Here is a 14,077-nt window from a genome sequence, read left to right as displayed (position 1 = left end):
TCTTGCAAAAAAAATGTTTGCTTTATAAATTGTGTATAAGGGTCTCTAGGTACCATGTGCTGAGTACATTATAAATGCATAAGAGATCCATTAAGAGAGATGAGGAGGGGGAAAAAAACTGACAAATTAGGCTTATATGGCTGAAAGTCCTAAAGATTTCTTCTGCCTTGAAAAGCAGTATAAAGATTTTTATCCTTAGAGAAAGGTTACTCCTTTTCCCAAGAAGGAAAGGGTAGAAGACAAGGAAGAAGAAAAATAAAAAAGGAAGCCAAGAGGAAAAGAAATACTATCAGATGGGTGAGATTCAGCGCTGCGGCCAGGAGAATGCAGGAGAATGGGATTCACAGACCTGGAACCAGAACTTAGAACTTAACAGGTTTGTTTCTTACAGAGGGGACCTCTGTCTACCAGTAACTGTCTTATCTTCCAAACCAGGGCAGTGGCATCCAAACAGCCTACGGAACGCGTCCCTCACCACCTCCCAAGCCCTGCCAGGGACAGCTGTCAGCCTGCCCAGGCGTGCACCCCTTTAGGATGGACGTGGCCCATCCTGAAAAACAGCACAGACAGGCTAGTTTCTTTTTCTTATGTCCTGGCACCATTTAATGTACCCTTATAAAGATGGCTTCTAAAAAATGACGATTATTATATTTTTAATACGGTGCCTGAAACCAGATAATGCTGTAGAGCTACAGCTGGCCGAGTAGTGGGGGTTTTGTAGTGTGGAGGCAATAATGGACATCACATACCCTCAGGCCCGTTCCCACAGTGGTGTTTGTGCATGAAACATCTGCTGTGGCACTGAACAAGGTTCCCTGTCTTCTGCCATCGCTGGTGAGGAAAATGGCTCACACCACTTCAGCCAGATCTCTGCCTTTGATGCATTTCTACTCTCAGGTGAGGTTCCAGATGCTCCTCTGGATGAGGAAATGTGCTACTTTCCCTGCTAAATTTGAAGCAGGTTTCTGTTATCTAAAATTGCTCATGGAAATAGATTGTTGCAAGCATGTTCTGATAAGAGAGTTGATGAATGCAGTGGGAATACAGTGCTGGTGTACACAGACGAGGTAACTGAACTAGAGAAGGACAGGAAGCGGGGCTGGAAGGGGAGAAGGAAGCCCTAGAAAGGAACCATGTCCTGCTTGTCTTGCACCCTGGCGTACCGCAAGACTGCTTGATGAGGGCAGGACATCAATTATTTTGTAATCCCTGTTTGTTTGGCATAGGTGTATAAAGAGAGTAAAACAAAGATAACTACCAAGGAGGATTCAGATGACTGAGCTACAGCCCACCTAATCTACAAATAGGGAAAGTGCCTTCAGGGCCAACACGTGGGAGCTCACCCCTGTCTGAACCAGCCAGAACAGACTGGCTCCACCCACAGACAAGAGGATGTAAGCCTTTGAACCAGCCTGCTCTTGATAGACAAAAATGTGGCTGTAAACAGCAGAATTAGCTGTTGGAGACTTGTAACGGACGTATGGCGTCTTCAGGCATCTCCAGTTCTGGGTAAGCAGTTTGTCCTGCTGGGGGTGCCAGACTTCAGCTTAGCAAGTGTGGGGCTCCTGGGAATCTACTCCAAAGCTTCTAATGCATGTTATAAAAGCGTATTATTTAGAGACAATTTCTGTGAAGGGGCAAAAACCCCAGAACCCAACCATCTGAAAAGCTATTACTTTTCTGGAATTTATGGCGAGGCATCAGCTGCCCGGTGGCTCTTCTGAGGAAATATGAAAAGGAATTGATGGCAGCCAGGAAATTGCTGTGCACAATCACACGGTGAACTCTTGCCACTGGAAAGTTCCGCAGCTCTCGCCTGCACATACCCTGGAGAGAAGGTTTGTTGGTCATTGCGTGACACTAGATATTGAGTTGCAGCTGGAATACTGTTACCCTAATTCATTTTCTAATTCTTTCCCCAGCTCTTCACTAAATAACCTTAATAGAGAGCTAAGCTGCAAGTCTTGCCAGAAGGTGTTGCAGATGCTTACATAGATAAAGAGATCTAGGAGAGACTCATGGGAGGCAGCTGCACTGTGGGCTCTGAGACACAAAGCTCTGAGACCCAAGTTCAGGATTTCTCTTGGCTACAAACTGTTTGACCCGTTCTTATGGCTCATCCCATTTTTGGCCACTCTCAGAAACCTAGTGCCAGACTGAATGGGGCTCTGAGCAGACCAGATGAGGCTGCTTTGATGTTTATGTCTTCCTGCCTCTAAAAAGCCCTCCTTTCTATCCCATGAGCACAGCATGAAACGGCCCCTGAGACCAGCATGATGGCCTGTGGTTGCCAAATGGTGTCTACTGTGTGTCACCTCGGGGCTGACAGAGCACAAGAGGGTTAGTAGGTATCGATTTGAGGATCCCAGGATCTTTAAGATCAGTCGGTAAAATACCCCGAACCATAAGATGTGAAAGTATTTCAATCTCTAGGATTCTCAATCTCAATATTAGATTGTAGGACAGCCACTGTGTGACCCCAAATGCCCACAATTGTGTCAGTGTGCTGATTTGACCTATAATGTTAAAATGGAAGTTAAATACCCAAAACTACCACTTAGAGGAGAGAACTCATTCCCCATTCGCTGTCTCTTCTCTTCTAGCTACAGTCTCTGCTCTTTAAATTTCCAGAGATCCTAGGATGGTTTCAGTTGTGTTAGTTACAGTTTTGATGTCTTTAGAATTTATGAGGCACTCAGCTTTAGACCGCAAAAGGGAGATAAGTCAAAACCGGTCACAAAGCTGTCAGTTCACAGCTCATTCCAGCTCATCCATCTTTCACTTTTCATTTATTTATGGGTTGTCTTTCCCACAGCAGAAATCCCTAGTTTGAGTCCCACAGCTCAGATACAGCTCCTGTTCAAGCTGTCAGCTTTACCCCAAACCCCACTCAGGTACCATGGGAATGGTACCACCCAAGGGCTGGGGAATAACCACCAGACATCCCAGTGCTCACGTGGGAGCATCTGCATCTGCACCACTCTGGACACCCACACTGTGCTTCTGCCACTTGGTTGTATCCTACACTCTAAGAAACATTGGGCTATTTACTGGGAACTCAAAGGGCAGATGTAACACTTTAAAACCTTGGGATTTTAGGGGCTACAGAGTAGGAATCAGCTAGCACTCAGCTAGCAAGCTTGTGCACGATGCTGGAGAAGACCTACCCTCATGAAAAACCATGCTGGCCATTGCCCTTGCCCCTGGAGAAAGCTGGCAGGGGGCAGCTCCAGAACCTCCACCTACTACGGATGTATGGTGCAAAGGTGCTGTGCTGCCCCACAACCTGGATTTCGAGCCCCAGATACGTGGAGAAGACAAGGGGTGCAAGCAGGCCTGCCAAGCCACCACCAAGACGGTATGTCATTGACAAACTGTCAGCAACATCAGCCTGAAAGCCCAGCTGCAGATGGGAGAGCAGCTGGAGAACTGGGAACTGTGACTGGGAATTGTGACATCCATTCTGAAGTTAGAAGTTCAAGTTAATTTCTGGACTCTTGTTCCACCATCCAAATGCTAATTTAAAACCATACCAAGGGAAAGAGAAGGAGAAGGTGGCAAGAAGCCCAGCTGGCACTCCCGGCAGTAAGGCTGTTGGTTGGCACAAAGATCAGAGCAGTTTGCAGTGAACAGGTAAAAGGTTCAGATCCCCGAGGTGATTTCAGTGCTGATACCTCATCCTCCCAGAGCCCCAGGGTCTGAACTCTGCGCCAGTGCCTGCGTTTCTCAATGAAATGCTGGTGTCCCCCCAGTTCTGTTTCTGGAACCAACTGGAAGCCTGCAAGTGTAGCAAACCACCCAGCGCAGGGTTACAAGCACTTTCTAAGTCCATCAACTTTTTTCCCCTATTCATCTCCTTGCAGAGCTTGACCTTGTGGGTATGATTAGACAACACCTCCAAACATGTGCTCTAAAAAAAGAGCTGGAAAGAGACATTCCCATTTAACTAGATGGCTGGTTCCAGAACTCACTGAGGACATTGGAATTTGGCCCCGATTGCCAACATTCCAGCTACTTTAAACAGTATTTAAAGCTGTCTGGGATCAGGTTCTCCCACTCAGGAGAGTGTGATACCCTTGGAGTACAGCACATCACCTTTCTCCAAGATGGCCCACCGCACCACGTGAAGCGAAACGCTTCTGTGGTGGGGACTGGAAGAGATGCTCCACCAGAGACTACTTCAACACGGCGTGGGAGGTGCTGTTCTCACTGAGCAGCCACAGGAAGTGAACTGTGACCACCCACGCCATGGGGGAATAGCTGTAAATACCAAGTTTTGGGTAAATAAGAAAATTCCTGTCTCCTTGCCAAACAGCTGTTGATTTATTAGAGCAAGGGGGTGTAAGGTTCCAGAAGCAGCTTGTCCTTGTGTACAACAAATCCCATCCTGTACAGCCTCGTGGTGTCTGCAGGAAAGCCAGCAGTGAGTATTTACTTACCACCCTTCGTCTCAGGAAACCATGCGTGAACATAAGCACAGGAAGCTGCATTTTAAATGTCAAAATATGCTTTAAAAGCTTCACATCAACTATGCTTTTCCAAGCTAGAAAAATACCAGCAGCTTCAAGAGTAGTACAATGCAAGAAGAAATTAAATTACTTAATGTTTTTTCTTTCTTCCCTTCATAAACCACACTCTCCTGAAGTCAAGCACTAATATATTAAAATGTTTTTCACTAGTGGCATTTTGCACATCAGGAAGAGCTCATAATTTTATTTTGAAATGGAATTTGCATATTCAGTTAGTCAAATCCATTTCCTCTCATGATTAAGCATGCTATATAATTGATATTCTTCTTCCCTGTAGCGTGGCACAGCATGTGTCTCAAAACTTGCCTTCATGAGGGTAATCATGAATGCTAAAGCACAATACATGCAGGAAAGCATATTGCATTCTTGTATGCTCAGGCTAGAGGAAAATAGCCGTAGAGCTCCATAACTTAGCTTTCTTCAGAGGACTGGATGGTGCCTTTGATCTAAGAGAGAAATAATTGTAAGGAAATACCAAGGAAGCTCTTTCCACTTGTAATTTTGTGAGTTTGAAGCATGTTGAGGGAAATGAGCTGATCATAGTGAGAATGGATGCATTACTTATAAGGAGGACACCAAAGCTGAAGACTGTTTTATGGATTTTTTGCTTGGTTTTTGTTTTTTAAGCATTGAATTCACTTTAGGAAACAAGCCAAACTTATACTTAGTGAGTTGCTCCAAAACTGCACAACTGTACCCATGTGGATTTTGCCCCATGCAGAGTATGGGCAGCCAGAACTGAGCCCTGCGCTTCATCAAACATTTAGAGAGGCATCACATGCCCAGCCACCATCTCCCTGTATTTAAAACTTTCTTCCACCTAACCCAGACTTTTCAAACTTGTCCTAATTGAAAAGTAAGCCCCTGGCAAGTATAAAATTTTAATACGAAGCCACCTGAGACGTCCAGTGAAGAAGAAAAGTTTTAAAATAAGTTGAACATGAGAAAAAGATAACCACGGAAGCAACCACTGCAGTAACTGAAAACCTTAGCAAAAAAGGCCCCATGTGCTGAGCACAGGCTGAAAGCGTGGCAGCCCTGCAGTGCTGGGACAGCCTGCAATGCCTTCTTCACATGCATAAGCGCACAAGGCCCTGAACGTCAGCTCTATGTGTTTCTCCACTTCTTAAGAAGTCTTCATTTCTTATTCAGATCAATGTTTCTAATTCTAAAATGATTCATAATTCAAGGTAAAGTCATTATATTACAAGACAGCTTAATTTGCAACTCCGTTCCGTGCCAAGAGCAAGGCAGCAGAGTCCCTAATTCTAAATAAAATCTATTTTATGCCAAATATTCTTGCCAAAGCCATCTAATGAGCTGGCACCAAATGGCTTCACAGGAACATCCTACTGTCAGCAGTGCTTTCCAGGCATTACCAGTACCTTATGATGACCCTTTTTTTTTTTTTTCTCCCATGTGGCTGTCGGTTTGTTCTACCCTTCTCCAAGTAGTAAGCATGAGAATTTCCTTTCTCAGCCATCACACACATTAAAAAAGCAGGTCACTTCAGTATATTGTACTTCATCTCTGTCATGTCTGGAAATATTAAACATTACTACTAAATATTTATACAGCGAAGCAGTTCTGTCGCTGAGAGAGAAAGCGGTCAGTGTTGGGAGTCTGACAACTGTCAACAGTAGACCTCTCATTCATACGCAGACAGGAGAACTTGATGTGGGATTCAGTTGCTTCAAGTGCTTACATGAAATATCCCAGAGGCATTGTTCAGCCCAAATGCTCTTTGCCTGTGGAGTGGCTGAAGGTTTCACTTACTGGCCTAGTGGGAGCTGAGGATATGAGAATATTTTAGGGCCTCTCTTGACAAATAAGTATGTTCCTCTCAGGAGGAACCAAAAAATTAGATCAAAGCACTGCCTTCTATCTATTAATTTAATCATCATGAGCCAAATTATAAACTAGTTTCTTCCAAACTACCATTAGAGGAAGCTTTCCCTAAGAAGTAACTGAATAAACTCCAGAAGAAATCTCAGTGTCTCTCCCTATTGCCCAGCACACACAACCCATCCCTGCAGTAGCAAAACATGCTGCCCGAGTGCTTTAACAGTACAGGTGTATGAGTGTTTGGTACTCAGGAGCAGTTACACACAGTCATTGGTATGTTTTGTACAGGCACTGATAGCCCAATATAGCAAAACATTGAAACAAACAAAAGAAAAAAAAGCAGCAACCCAGAAGAGAACTCTTACCTTCTTAACCGAGGGCTTGATACATGAAGGTCCAGTTAGCACTGAGCAGTGGGTTTCAAAAGCTGCTAACACATCTCCATGGCCTCTCTCCTCCTGAGGCAGCCAGTCATCTCAGGTCACCACCAGTGTGTGTGTCAGACACAGTGATCCACTCCACAGCCCCGCTGACACCCACACAGTCCTGTGGAGATGCACTTGACAGTCTGCTCCTGGCAACCTCCGCTCTGCTCCTCAACGAGAAGCAGCATCACCGACAGCTCCAGCAGATCATAGATGAAGAGCTGTGGACCTGTGTCCAGCAACATGTTTTCCTGGAGCAGGACACCAATGCCAGACGTGTTATCTCTGCAAAAGCCAGTCACCAGCACTGCCCAAAACCTGCTGCCTCTGCTCATCTGCCATCGGTGAGGCCTGAGCAGGTTATTTGTGGGCTGGTGACAGAGGCTGGGCTCTGCTGAGGTAAAGACAGTACAGCTGGTGCAGGTAGGACGTGATACATTTTCAGGAAGGTAGAAGTGATTAAAGAACCTTATCTACTCCTCCTTGCTGTTACATTCTGTGTCTGACTTTGTTAGTGGAGTCACTTGCTCCAAAGTGTGGTTTAGCACAGCCATATGTTTGTCAGCGTTAATGCACCGGGCTGTAAAGCAGCCACTTCTTCCCACACATACCGTAATCGGTAGAACTGATGGTCTTCTCCCTAGAGATCCACTTTATCCTCCACTTCCCCGAGCAACAAAGCCTTTTCCTGAATGGCTGTTGAGCTACCGTCTAATTAGCTGCAAGGTAAAGATGAAGTATGAATTTGGAAAACCGAAGGGCAAGTTGCGAGGCAAGAGTCTTCCATTTAACAGCCTTTTAGTGTGAAGATTCTATACTTCAAGACACAGAGGTGGAAATCATGAGCAACTAGAAAGCTACTCTATCCAGAAGTCCATTATGCAGCCTCTGATGACGGCTGTCAGAGCAACATTCCTGCTATGACAGGAGGAGGCTATTTTTTATTATTAATAATTTAAAATAAATTCCAGTGAAACTGTGGCAGCGCTGTCTTCGTGCTTTGTGCAATTTTGAATGGCTGGCCTATGAATGGCTGGTGAGAATTTTAAGACCTATTTTGTGAATCTACCATGAAACATTGCTTGTCTTTCTTTAATGAAATATAAGAAAGATGAAGCAAGATGACTGTTCTCTTACAGCTCAGAAAGAAGTTTATACTCCTGTGATTTATTAAGCTTGTGGCTGTGATGGTTTTTTTATGCTTTGTTTAATATTGTATGAACATTGCTATTAAATGTCATGAATATTGCTATGAAACTTAATGAATATTGTAAAATACGGGGTCTGAACAATTCATGAAATGCAACATACAATTTCATAAAAACTGGGTGTGTGTTGTCTTGAAGTCTGCCTAACTTACAAGATATTTCACTGAGAACTTAATTATTTTCTTTAAACACTGACTTCTATATTTCATGAAAATATCAGGATGTCTTTTTAAAATACTTCAGATATTTCATGAAAATTGCTGAATATGAAAGCAGAACTTCTTTGGCTGAAAGTTATGCTTCAATAGAACTTTTTTCAATTATACAGATACCAAATACTTTTTCATTAAAAAAAAAAAAATATATATATAATTTTGCTGTAGTAAGTTACACCAAAGAGGAAAGCTTGTAAACTTAAAAAGAGTAAGTCATTAAATTTTGATGCTACAGAAACTATTGCATGAGTTTGTCAAAGTCCAAGAGACCACAAATTTCCAACTTTACAATTAGCTGCCTGCTGTGTTTAAGGCATCTTGAGGACCAGGATCATGTGTGGGAGAGAGCCCTCAGCTGGATGTCGTCTTTCATATGGCCATCAAACAAACCTTCAGTTCTTAATGCCCTATGCTATGACCTGTGCAGAATATAAACTGTGATAGGAGGAAAAAAAGGGGGGAAAAAAAATAAATCACCTTGTTTCAGTCTGGTTTCCAGCGAAGTTCTTTTTCTGCAGGAATGATACTCTCTCGTCCCTGCTTTCCCAAGTCTTGTTGCTTATGGTGAGGTTTTCCTCAGTTATAACATGGCTAATCCCCCCATCTTTCTTTTTCCAACCTTGAGAAATCCTGAAAACAGTCTTGAAAACACTTGCTGTCAGCCTTCTTAAACTACTAGATGTTGTTCAAGCACTTCCTCCTTTGATTCTTCTCTCCTGGTTCAGAATTGCAAGGAAGGAGGAAATTATCCTTGACAGCACCAATGGCTCATGTCCCATTGCTGTGGAAGGCAGGTAGGTTAACATGAACTTCTTACTTGGAGGACTTAAAAGATGCAATTTCCCACAGCCTTCAGTTAAGAGATGTTTGCATCCCTAGACTGGAGACAAAAGTTGTTTCCCCCCCCCACTTGCTTTCCCCAAGTATGACACCATGGGGTCAAGAGTCCTCTCTCTATACTCCTGTGATGGGAGTAGGTGTGAGATTTTTTTGCTGCAGATCATTGATGGAGAAGAGCTGTCTGTCAGCAGCAATGGTTCCCCCATCACTGCAGTGGGAAAGGGAAGAAGAACATTCAGAGGACATTGACAGGGAAATACTTGGGAAAACCATGGAGGAAATTTCGTGCTTTGGATACCTGCAGGAAGTAGGCTAACAGTCGCACAGTGGTTTTCACTGGCAGGCTGCATCCAGTATTAAAAAGCACAGATGTACTTGTTTAAGAAGGTAAATGGAAACTCAGCAAGACACAGGCAGATTGATTCCCTCACAAAACGCTGCTGGCATGTAGGAGCGTAGCTTGATGTAGTGGAGCAGATGAGAAGGGAGTGCTGCCTGGCAGCGCTACAGCTGTACCTTCAGTGTATCCTGCAGATAGGTACAAAGTTCATCCACTGCTTATAATAACCTCGGTAGGATTTCCTTGTAGAATTGCCTTGTTAGGCAATTAAATGCTCTATCACCATGACATAATTCCCTGAGTCATCTCTCATAAGTGTCATCTCAACAACCCAATGATAAAACTGAATCAAACTGCTTTAAATGACACCTCGCTTCTAGACTGCTCCAGAAACTTATTCCACTGTAAGGTTTTATTGCCCTAAATCTAGTGCGTGGAACACTAAAAACACCACCAAGGTAGACGGGTTGGTTGCTGATGCCAGAATCTTCTAGGACCTCTCTCTTATCAACTGCGTGAACCAGAATCTGTCCTCAGCTGTGAGGGCCTGGCTTTGGCATCAGCCAGGAGAGGCTCTCTGCGGACTGCTTTCTGACAAAATGCCATCCAGCTTGTCAGAACAAGAATACCATAAAAATAACGCTGGAGGTCTGGGTTTTGCCCAGTTTCCTATGGAGCTGACACATAATAACCCTGTGTCTGCATGCATATGTTCCCAGTAGGTTTGGAATGCAGTGATCAATATAAATCTCATTTTGTGTCACGCCAGAGATGTTAAAGATACAAGGCTCCTGCAAGTTTCATGGAAGTATGCAGAGTACCCCACAGGAGTCCCTCTCAAATGAAGGGCTGAACCCACTCTAGGTGCTAGTTACTGCATACAGAAATGAATACATAGTGAGTGAGATTCAAATCCACAGGTAATTAAGTATTATTTTTTTTTTTGGGGGGGGGGGGTTGCTACTCATGAAGCCTGCTGTTTGTTCTTTGGGTTCTCTACCATTTGCTTTTACCTCACTATGTCAAGAAAACAGGTCAGCCCAGATGTCTCCTGGTTCACGTACCTCTTCGGGTGACACTTCTCAAGCCCATCCTGAGCCTTTCTTTCTTCCCTGAAGTCCTGGAGATCAGCCCCTCCGTGGCTGCCATAGCCCTGGAGTACCACAGCCATATTCTGATGATGATGATGCCAGGGATGTGCAGGTAAAAATGCCCACAATTTTCTCCACAGCTGGATAAGGCCTGAAGACAAAAGGTCTATTTGGTCCTGGTGGGAAACACAACAGAGGGACAGCCATACATTAAAAGCATATCTTTGTCTGTACTACATCAATAAGCTGTGAACTTAAAGCACCTTCAAAACAGACTAAGGAACAAACACTGTCTTGGCAGTCAGTACACTGTAATTATTTTGCATTGTTAGTTGTTAGCTGCAGCTGCTTTCATGAGCAGTAGATAAGCCTAATGTGAAATAAATACCCCTGTGAAGACACATCTTTAGTTTTGGACTTGTCATCTCATCCAATCTGCTGCAGTGTCAAAGGAAAACAGCTATTTTTAAACATTCATTCTCTACACCGCTTTCTTGATCCATTTTGTAAAGTAACCTTCAGGACACTTCTGTTGGGGCAGTGAAACGACTCAGCCGAAACCCAACGGCCACCTCCAACGGGGAATTTTCCCAGAGAGGGTATCACAGGCCAAGCTGGAGAGAGCCCAGAACAGCCCCCATAGCTCCACAGCAGACCCCTGCCCTCTGCCCCCCCCGAGCTGGCTGCTTTTGTGCTGAGCACCTGCAAGGGAAGCAGGAAGCTGGAGCCTGCCAGCATTATTCTTTACCGACAAAACAAACAAAAAAAGTGGCTGGCAAAAGTTGAAGGTTGCTTTGTGGTGCCAAACGCCCTCCTCAGCTTGCTCAGGATGGAGACTGGGGCAAGAAGACTGAGGTGACTAGAGGGTAAGTGGCTGTCCTCGCCTCTAAGGTAGAGGCCTAACCTCAAGTCTTGCAGAAGGACCCCAGGTTCACGAGAGATGAGTTCTTCCGAGATCCTGGTACACAGTAAGAGGCAAGGGACCTCCATCCCCTATAAACCCAGTTCCTCCTACTTCTCCAGTGTCAACCCCCTCAGCCATTCTTCCCACAGTTGCCCCAACACTTCACTTTTTCCCATAATTTGCCTTTCTCTTCATTGCAACCCCAAGTTTTTACCTCCCCAGCTTTTAATCCTGTAGCCTTTGCCCTGACAAACATTCACACGTCATTTCTTTTCTGAACTAGCTGAACTGTAATCTATATAAAGCAGATACTTTCATAAGATATTTCCTTTAAGCAAAAAGAAGAGAAACACGGTTTCCTCCACCAGTCAGTTCTAAATTCAACACTGATTTCTGCCAATGAAAAGCATAAACTTTACTGCAGTTTAGTGGCCGCAGTGTGTCCCCACCAAGAGTCATACTCAAACGGCAGCTTCCCAAGGCCTCATTTTATTGCCCCGGGAGACTCCCTCCAGCCTCCCTAAATTGAGAATTAAGCTCTCCACACAGGTCCCCCAGAGATGCACAAGGTGCTTTGTTCTGGGTAGGGTAAGTGTTGAATAACTAAGAACGTTTGAGATATAAACAGATTAATAATTTGCAGGTCGTATCTTCCCAAAAGATGTGACCTTCACTTTGCTAGCACTAAAAAAGCCCCATTTTATGAAATGGAAAATGAATTTCAAGACTCCTGCCTGAATTTGAGTCACAAGCGCTATTCCACATCAGCACAGGACATGCCAGATTTCATGGGAATCTTGAGTACATGTAATTCAGACATCCAGAAGAGCCAATCTTTACATTCGAAGGGCATATCAACGCAACTCTAGCAAAGTCAACACTGTAATATTATCCCCAGATGCAGCTGAAAGCTGTGATTCATGAGCACACAGAGATTACCTAAGAACTCCTGTTGTGGTGACCTCAATCTCTTGGAAAATCCTACCCTGCTACAGGTATGCTTCTGCTTTTCATGCCACAGCTGCTAAAACGTCAAAGATTTACCAAGATTACCCATACACAACCCACACACACACCTGAGACTGCAATAAAAATGGAAGCAGCAGCCACAAAACAGGAGCATGACAATTCCTCTGCACTACAGTGAAAAACTGGATTATATTGCCTAAAGGGATAGATGCATTTCAAAGAGGTCTTCTTGTAAAGCTGGCACAGTGCATTGAAAGAGATTCTGCTTGGCCTCATCATACTCTGCATTTTCTTTTTGTTTAAAGGTACAACAAATCACCACAGTGAAGTAAATAACAGTCACAGAGTGGAGCGTACACCACTATCTGTTAAAGCTGATAAGGTAAACTGCACTCCTATGCTCCTATTAAGTCTTCGATACTTTGGATTAAAATGAGTTTTTAGTAATTGCACTGAGCCAAAGATGCTCCTGAACTCATTAGTCACAAGGGGTCTCTTAATTTCTCCCTACTGTGTCACACTAAATGGGATTTTGCTGTCGTCTTCTATTTATTTTTTTTTTTCTTTTGGCTATCAGTAACATTCCCCCACAACCTTTCAATAGGCAGCTTTCCTGTACGGACTCAGCACATGAGAGGCAGGCAACTCTCCTGTTATGGCTGTACAAAGCATCTAAGTTGAGACATGGATTTCGCATTGAAAAGGGAAGAAACACATCAGTGTTCCTTTAAATGCCTCTTCTATATTACAAATGTAATCAGTATTTTCTTAATAAAAAAAACCCAAACAATTGGATCTGCAGAATCTCTGAAAACTAGGCCACATGTTTTAGTGACTAAATTTAAGAATGCAAATCTTCAGTTGAACTTAAATTAGCTATGAAATTTTACCTTCTTATACCAGACAAGCCAAGTACAGACCTACTGGCTTAAAACTGCCTTCTGTGGCTGCATTTTTTAAAAACAGGCTGATTTAGGATTACATCCAAAATGTCTGTGATATAGTTTAAATTTCCCAGCTGTATCTCTGAGATCCCCTCTGGAGCAGGTGAAGCAGAGTAGGAGGTTATGTGTCCACCAGCAGAACACATCCTGATAGAACACTTAAGCATTAACCAGCACATGTGAAAAAGGCAGTGAGACTTACCTCATACCCTGATCCCCAAGGCCTCTGACAGACTTAGGCCTTTCTCCTCCTGATCTCGCCAAAAACCAGGCTATGATGCACAAAAAGGAATAAAAGACTTCATGCCTACCACTTTGTTTTATTGTTTGAACTAAAAATTTGTCTGCCGTTTGGTTTTATCTATCCAGTACCGAATAGAGCTGTTTTATCTACAGCAAAAGTCAAATGTGCTGTTTCCACATTAAAAGCTATGAAAACTGCATGTTATGAACTCTGTGATATATACAATCCTAAAATCATCCATTTTGCTTTCTGGAGTTTTTTTCTAAAATCAGAACTGGCATGTTTCAGGACAGGAAATTGGAAATCAGCTCTTCTCCTTATGAGACAATCAATAACTGAAAAAGTTGTGCAGGGAGTTAGGTTGGGAAATTGCTTCTCCTTATGTTGTCTGTAGGGATATAAAAGAGGGAAATTAAAGAGCTGAGAGAGTGAAAACAAGTGTCAGAGCTGGGATTTAGACCTCCAGATGAGAGGTTTAAAGGGCATGCTTCCTCAGGTAGAAGAACCGTCTTAATTGTCAAAA

Source organism: Calidris pugnax, unplaced genomic scaffold, assembly GCF_001431845.1.
Source record: "Calidris pugnax isolate Ruff unplaced genomic scaffold, ASM143184v1 scaffold44, whole genome shotgun sequence".
NCBI classification, from domain to species: domain Eukaryota; kingdom Metazoa; phylum Chordata; class Aves; order Charadriiformes; family Scolopacidae; genus Calidris; species Calidris pugnax.
Note: the sequence above shows the minus strand (reverse complement) of the source record.